The 7,378-nt window shown below is 45.4% G+C and overlaps 1 long non-coding RNA gene across 1 annotated transcript; it reads left to right on the top strand.

Moving 5' to 3' along the window:
* The first annotated feature begins 3,418 nt into the window (after positions 1-3,418).
* Positions 3,419-4,910, top strand: LOC121813893. The gene is made up of 2 exons (XR_006053947.1): positions 3,419-4,498; positions 4,647-4,910. It is a non-coding gene; the product is annotated as an uncharacterized LOC121813893 (long non-coding RNA).
* The last annotated feature ends 2,468 nt before the right edge of the window (positions 4,911-7,378 follow it).

Below are 7,378 nucleotides of genomic sequence, written 5' to 3'. Positions count from 1 at the left end.
CTCTCACCTGCCTCCTGTGTATCTCTTTTTCAATCTCTTTCAATCTAAGTGTAGCGTCAGAGGTCCCTGCAAGATTACTAGGTTTGTCCATGGTTGTTTTTGGGAAAAAATCTCTAGGCTGTGGCTCAGTTAGCACTGAAACAGTGTTTTTATTTTCGCTATAAGAAAAACACAAAACGGTCGGCTCAGAGGCTGGACAGTCAAACTCCTGTTCGGGTGGCGGTGACAAGAACACAGGCTGAAACTCTCCAGTGCTGGAATTTACCGTCTGTGTGGGTCTTACTCCTTGTTCGTGGAAGTCAGACAAAACAACCACACCATTCACAGTAGGGTCAGCCATCTTGACACTATGTGTCTCTTTTAACTTTGACCCTTGAATCTGTAATTCTGCATCTAGTTCATCTTCTAAGGTTTCAATGGAGGCTGGTGATGAAAGACTGCATTCACTCACCTCCGGTCGTCGCGCAGCGCGACGGGGACGCGAACGCCGTTTCTTCTTGATTGTAGTTTCCGATGAACCAGACAGCGGCGCCTCATGCGTGCCAGGCGGCGTCGCAGAGGCTGGGGAACTGGGTGCTGATGGAGTGTTAGGTGAGAGTTCCTGGACGCTCAGGGGACACCCGAGAGCCAGGCGAGTTCCCCGGAAGATCTCTTCATAGTTAGGAGCGAGCCACGGCTTCAACTGGAGCTCTTCCTCCAGTTGAGCGCATGCAGCGTGCTGCCGCTCCTCGAGGTCGAAATTCATGACCTCCACAGCATCCTCGTGTTGCTCAGTGGAGGGCAAGCAATGAGCGACGGCGACGTGAACGCCGCTTCCTTTTTGAAGTGGTCGTGGACGAAACTTGAATTTCTGTGGCGACCGGCTCCTCGTCTTCCGACCACATCTGTCCCAGATACGAAGCGGGAGACGGGTAGGTCGGTCGAGGCGGCGAGGGTGAACGACTGAGCTGTGATAGCGAACTGGAAACCGGCGAGCTGAGGGGTGGCGCCGGCGCAGAAGAGTGTGGTGCCGTGGCGAACTTCAGCGTGCCGACTCACACGCTCACAGCGGGCGGAGGGGAGGCTGCGCGGCCGCGGGGCTGTGGTGATGCAGCCCACACACCGGGCCACGCAGCCTCCCGTGGACGGGGTTGGAGGATGGTGCGGAGGTGCGGAGGTAGCCCCCTCTGATCTCGGAGCAAGATCAGAGGGGGTAGCGCTTCCCATAACCAGGGAAAAACCTTGACGCTTACCCGCAACGAGTGAAGTAACTCCTCCCTCTCCTCCTCTCTAGAGCTTTGCCTCCACTGGCAGCATAACGACTCCACTGCATAGATTATGTCTCTACTATGTGTCGCTTGGTCCTACATGGTCAGGTCGTATTGTTGACACTGTATGTGTACAGTCAACACTGTATGTGTTGACAAAAGGACCCAAAACACAGACTCCAAAAACTGAACGTGGCGTGGATTTAACAAAAAACAAGCCGTTTATTGAGGCTAGCCAAAAGGGTACAAACAAAAGGGCATTGGTGAAACTAAACAATAACCTAAACTGGGTGAACTAAAGCTAAACATGAAAAAACCTTAAACATGGTGACCTGACATAGATACCTGAAGTTATGACATGGATGAGCAGACGACCTGAAAAAGAATGACTGAAAGCACACGGACTAAATACACACAGGAGGATAATGAGGGAAGTGGGAACACATGGAGAAACAGCTGACTAGGATAAACATAATGATGCACAGGAAAGAGTAAAACTAGCCACATGAACACAGAACACAAGAACCAAACACAGAAATCAACGAGACAGATGATAAATAATAACTAACCTAAACTTCCACTATAAATAAGAACAGCACAAACGTATAACCAAACTAACATGAAAACTTCAAAAATTACAAAATAAACCACAATGCTGGGTCAGAGACCCAGCCTGTGACAACTGCAGTAAAAGTTGAACTTCTTTACTCAACTAAAAGTCCAAAAGTACAATACTCTGGAATGTACTCAAAGTAAGAAAGGAAAAGTAACTTATTTCTACCTCATATTTTTGTTCAAAGCTCACTGAACCTTGTGCTATGTTAATAATCAAATATCAGTAGATGGGAATACAAACTTGAGTCTCATTTTAATTCTAACTGTACTCATCTTGAATGAGAAGGAAAAGAAAGAAAATAAAAATATGTTTCTACTTCCTGTTACTACATTGTACAGGGTCCATCCATCCATCCATCCATCCATCCATCTTCATCCGCTTTATCCGGGGCCGGGTCGCGGGGGCAGCAGAACGCGCCATTGCTGCTGAGGTGGGATAAGCAGAAGAAATTTCCATCCATCCATCTTCATCCGCTTTATCCAAGGCCGGGTCGCGGGGGCAGCAGCCTAAGCAAAGAGGCCCAGACCTCCCTCTCCCCAGCCACCTCCTCCAGCTTATCCGGGGGAATACCAAGGCGTTCCCAGGCCAGCCGAGAGATATAATCTCTCCAGCGTGTCCTGGGTCTGCCCCGGGGCCTCTCTGATGGGACATGCCTGGAACACCTCACCCAGGAGGCATCCTTGTCAGATGCCCGAACCACCTCAACTGGCTCCTTTCGATGTGGAGCAGAAGCTGCTCTACTCTGAGCCCCTCCCGGATGGCCGAACTTCTCACGCTATCTGTAAGGGAGAGGCCAGCCACCCTTTGGAGGAAGCCCATTTCTGCCGCTTGTATCCGCGATCTCATTCTTTCGGTCACTACCCACAGTTCGTGGCCATAGGTGAGGGTAGGGACGTAGATCGACCGGTAAATTGAGAGCTTCGCTTTTACACTCAGCTCCCTCTTCACCACGACGGACCGGTGCAGCGTCCGCATTACTGCAGCTGCAGCCCCAATCCGTCTGTCGATCTCCGGCTCCCTTCTCCCATCACTCGCGAACAAGACCCCGAGATACTTGAACTCCTCCACTTGGGGCAGGAACTCATCCCCGACCCGGAGTGGGCACTCCACCCTTTTCCGGCTGAGAACCATGGCCTCAGATTTGGAGGTGCTGATCCTCATTCCCGCTGCTTCACACTCGGCTGCGAACCGTTCCAGTGCGAGCTGGAGGCCCTCACCCGATGAAGCCAACAGAACCACATCATCTGCAAAAATCAGAGATGAGATTCTGAGGCCACCAAAGCCAAAGCCCTCCGCCACTTGGCTGCACCTAGAAATCATGTCCAGAAAAATTATGAACAGAACCAGAGACAGCACCCTGGCATAGACTTTCCCAGGGAGGCTGAGGAGTGTGATCCCCCTGTAGTTGGAACACACCCTCCGGTCCCCCTTCTTAAAGATGGGGACCACCACCCCGGTCTGCCAGTCCAGGGGTACTGCCCCTGATCTCCACGCAACATTGTAAAGGTGTCAACCAGGACAGCCCTACAACGTCCAGAGCCTTCAGGAACTCGGGGCGGACCTCATCAACACCAGGGGCTCCGCCACCAAGGAGTTGTTTACAGGGTGATTTTGCATCTAAACAAAAATAAATAAAGTACAAATACATGAAAATTCTACTGAAGTACTTCCACCTCTGGCCTCAGGTGTACTGTACCTGAGATAGTGGCCTATGTGCACCTAATTGAGTGTCAGCCATGTTGAATGTGTGTGTTTCCAAGAGGAGAAAACCAGTTGGTAGCAAAGGCAGGAAGGAAGTGTCCTGTCCAGCTAAACAGAAGAGGAATATAAACATAATGAAGGGCACAGTTTGAATCAGTCCTATTCCATTCAATAAAGTGGTGACAGATCCAGGATTATTCCTAGACATCAGCCGTGTGATCCACATGTGGATTGAAGTGTGTATTTGTGAAAATGTTGGACTGTTCCTTTGTCAGTGTCCAACAGTATTTTGGACGCATCTTTTAACAGGTACGAGAATCCATGAACACATAACTCCAATTTTAGCCAAACTACATCAGCTCCCTGTTAAATATCTCATAGATTTTAAAATTCTTTTCTTCACTTTTAAAATTCTGAATAATTTACCGCCCAGCTATCTTTCTGAACTACTCCATTTATACAATCCCAACAGAGTACTTAGATCGTCCAATCACAGGTTCCTAGCACAACCTAGGTCTCGAATGAAGACCTTTGCATCCGTGGCAACTAGACTCTGGAATAACCTCCCTGTTCATATTCGTACTGCCGAGTCTATCCAGTCTTTTAAATCATGTCTTAAAACTTATTTTTTTACTTTGGCTTTCGATTCTGACTAGTTGGCTGGTCTAGCTTGTTGTGTTGTTACGTATTGTTTGTTGTCCCCTTTTATTGTTTGTTTTAATTGTCTCTGTTTTTACTGACTGTGAAGCACTATGGTCAACACTGTTGTTTTATTTTGTGCTTTATAAATAAATTTTGATTTGATTTGAACAGTATGTGTATGAGAGCCATGTAATGTCCATGTGTGCATGCTGACTGTGCTGCTCTGACCCCCCTCCTCCTTTCAGGGTGGAGCCTGCTGGAGTCCGATGGTTGAGACCAGGTCTGAGGAAGTGTAAGTGTGTTTTTAATGGGATTCATGAAAACAAAGCAGCACACATTCAACCATCTTCATCATGTCAGGAGTCATCATCAAAGTGTCAATCAATGAACAGATGATGGATCAATAACTGCAGCTGGATTGTGTTTGTTCTCTCCATCAGATTCCTGTCAACTCACAATCGACACAAACACAGTGAACACAAAGCTCCAACTGTCTGACAACAACAGGAAGGTGACACGATGTGGAGGAGGTTCAGTCATATCCTGATCATCCAGACAGATTTGATGTTTATCCTCAGCTGCTGTGTAGAAATGGTCTGACTGGTCGCTGTTACTGGGAGGTCGAGTGGAGAGGAAACGTTTTTATATCAGTGAGTTACAGAAGCATCAGAAAGAAAGGAGGCAGTGATGACTGTGTGTTTGGATGGAATGATCAGTCCTGGAGTCTGTACTGCTCTGATGAACGTCCTCATTGTGTCAGGCACAATAAGATAAAAACATCCATCTCCTCCTCCTCCTCCTCCTCCTCTGTCTCTAACAGAGCAGCAGTGTATGTGGACTGTCCTGCTGGCACTCTGTCCTTCTACAGAGTCTCCTCTGACACTCTGATCCACCTCCACACCTTCAACACCACATTCACTCAAACTCTTTATCCTGGGTTTTATGTCAGTTATTATCCTCATGGTTCGTCAGTGAAGTGGGAGGAATAAAGCAGAAGGAAGACCGTCTTCCCTTTATACGGACCAGCGCCGCCCTACAATCAATGTGCAGGTGGGTTCCCAATTAACCCAGTCACGTACCAGTGAAGGGCAAGCGCGGAGAGAGAGAGAGGAGCGAGAGAAAGGAAGAGAGAGAGAGGAAAGTAGCCCATTTGGCTTCAGAACTTCTGGGAGGTTTTTGCCTGTTTGTTTTTCAACTAAAAGCGTAGATTATGTTCAACTGCACAAGGACATGCGTATGGCCCGACTACCAGCTAGTGCTTCGGTAATAAATACAGAGGTGGGTCGAGTATCCAAAAATTGTACTCAAGTAAGAGTATCATTACTTTAAAATATTATTACTCAAGTAAAAGTGAAAACTAGTTGTCAAAAAAGTTACTCGAGTAAGAGTAAAAAAGTACTTAGTGAAAAGGCTACTCAAGTACTGAGTAAGTAGCGAGTAACTGTTTGAAATGTCCGATTTATTTCATAAATAAATGCTATCAGACAAACAAAAATAAATAAATATACAAATTTTAGTATTTTCAAAAGGAATATATGTAAAAAGATCCACAAAATAAGGCACAACAATTCTAATTTCAAGATTTCAGTTTTTCACAACGTAAAGCTTTTTCAAGCAAAACCCACAGTAAATATATTCGCATTTAGAGCAGCCTCAGAGAAAACATTAGAACGAGGCAACTTCAACACAATAGACTACAGCTGATGCGTCAGAATGTCATACTAGGGGTGGTTCTTTTAAATACAAGAGGGATTAAGTAAATCAGAAACAAATGACACAGAGATGCAACAGGTATAATCAGGAAAAGTTTATTCCCAAGGTGGACAGCAGGAATTTAAAAAAACAAAACAAAAAACCCACAAACATCTGTGCTAAAGTTCCACAGGAATAGACATTCTAACAAAACTATAAAATGTTCTTTGTATACTAAAATACCCTTAAGTATAGACAGCGGATTAACACAATGTAATATGAAAACACTAAAAACATGCGATACAAACATCAGAATGAAAATCTTTCAAATAAAAACTACACTCACAAATAAACACTGAAAAGAGAGTAAAACTAATTATAAAAGACAAATACAAATTTCCACTATGTGGATGTACATATGTGTATGGCTCACTTTACCATAAATCGTTTCTTCAGTCAGTGAAATGGTGGTTCAGCTTCAGCAGCAGTTGGCTCTCAAGCTTCTTGCTGTGAAGCTGTGACCGTTTGGCAATGAACAGGAGTCCTGCATGACTAAAAAGTCTCTCACAGGCTCCTGATGCAGGAAGAGCTGTATTGATTTTGATCAACAGCTTCTTGATGTGAGGAACACCATGCAATAGAGCCACACCTCCAGTGAATGGACATGAAAGGTACCTCTGCAGCTCCCCTGCTTCTGGCTTTCCTGACCCCATGGATCCATCATCTTAGTCGGTTAGGCTGCTGTTTGTGCTGGCCTCATCCAGCTCTGAGTCTAGGTGATGTCTGATGAAGTTGAGACCTGTGGAAAGATGTATGGTTTTCAAAAGAATTAGCTCTGGTCATTATAGTGCTGTATACACTGCCAAGCTGCAGATGTTTGGCAAGAAGATTTGATCACACTGGAGATGTTTTTACTAACTCTTGTAGAAAAACAAAATCTTGTCATTCATATCCCGCACAAACAGTTTGCAATGAATTCCAGATTAAGTTTAAAATAAGAATGTGCAAGGCTAAGCAGTGCTAGCCAATAGATCCTCCTGTTTGGCTGTTACTCTGGGAAAAGACGAGAAAGACGGTGATGGAAGCGTGACTGGAGCTGCGATGTAGCCTATATAATATTTATATTGTACGAACATGATAATTCTGTATATTGTAATAACGTGATATTATATTGTTCAAACGTGAAAGGTATATTGTTAGAACAATATACTTTTCACTTTTCTATTTTTCTTTTGCCTGGGTGGCAGCTCTACGCTTCTGTATCCGAGGCTTTTCAATGTGACCTCACAAAATTATCACGACTACAACAACCATGAAAAGAGTTGGATGGACATTGCTGCTCAATCACAGCTGCCTGGTCAATGTTTGTCATTAGTAATTTAGCAAAGTTGACGGCGGTGGTGTGTGTGTCTGTGTGAGTGAAAGAGTGCCGTTTCACATAATAAAGACAGAGAGAGGGAGAACGAGAGACAGAAAAAAA

This window comes from Haplochromis burtoni, unplaced genomic scaffold (assembly GCF_018398535.1).
Source record: "Haplochromis burtoni strain Fernald_Lab_line unplaced genomic scaffold, NCSU_Asbu1 Contig_3305, whole genome shotgun sequence".
NCBI lineage: Eukaryota > Metazoa > Chordata > Actinopteri > Cichliformes > Cichlidae > Haplochromis > Haplochromis burtoni.
The sequence above is the reverse complement of the archived record's forward strand: the minus strand, read 5'-3'. Positions and strand labels throughout refer to the sequence as shown.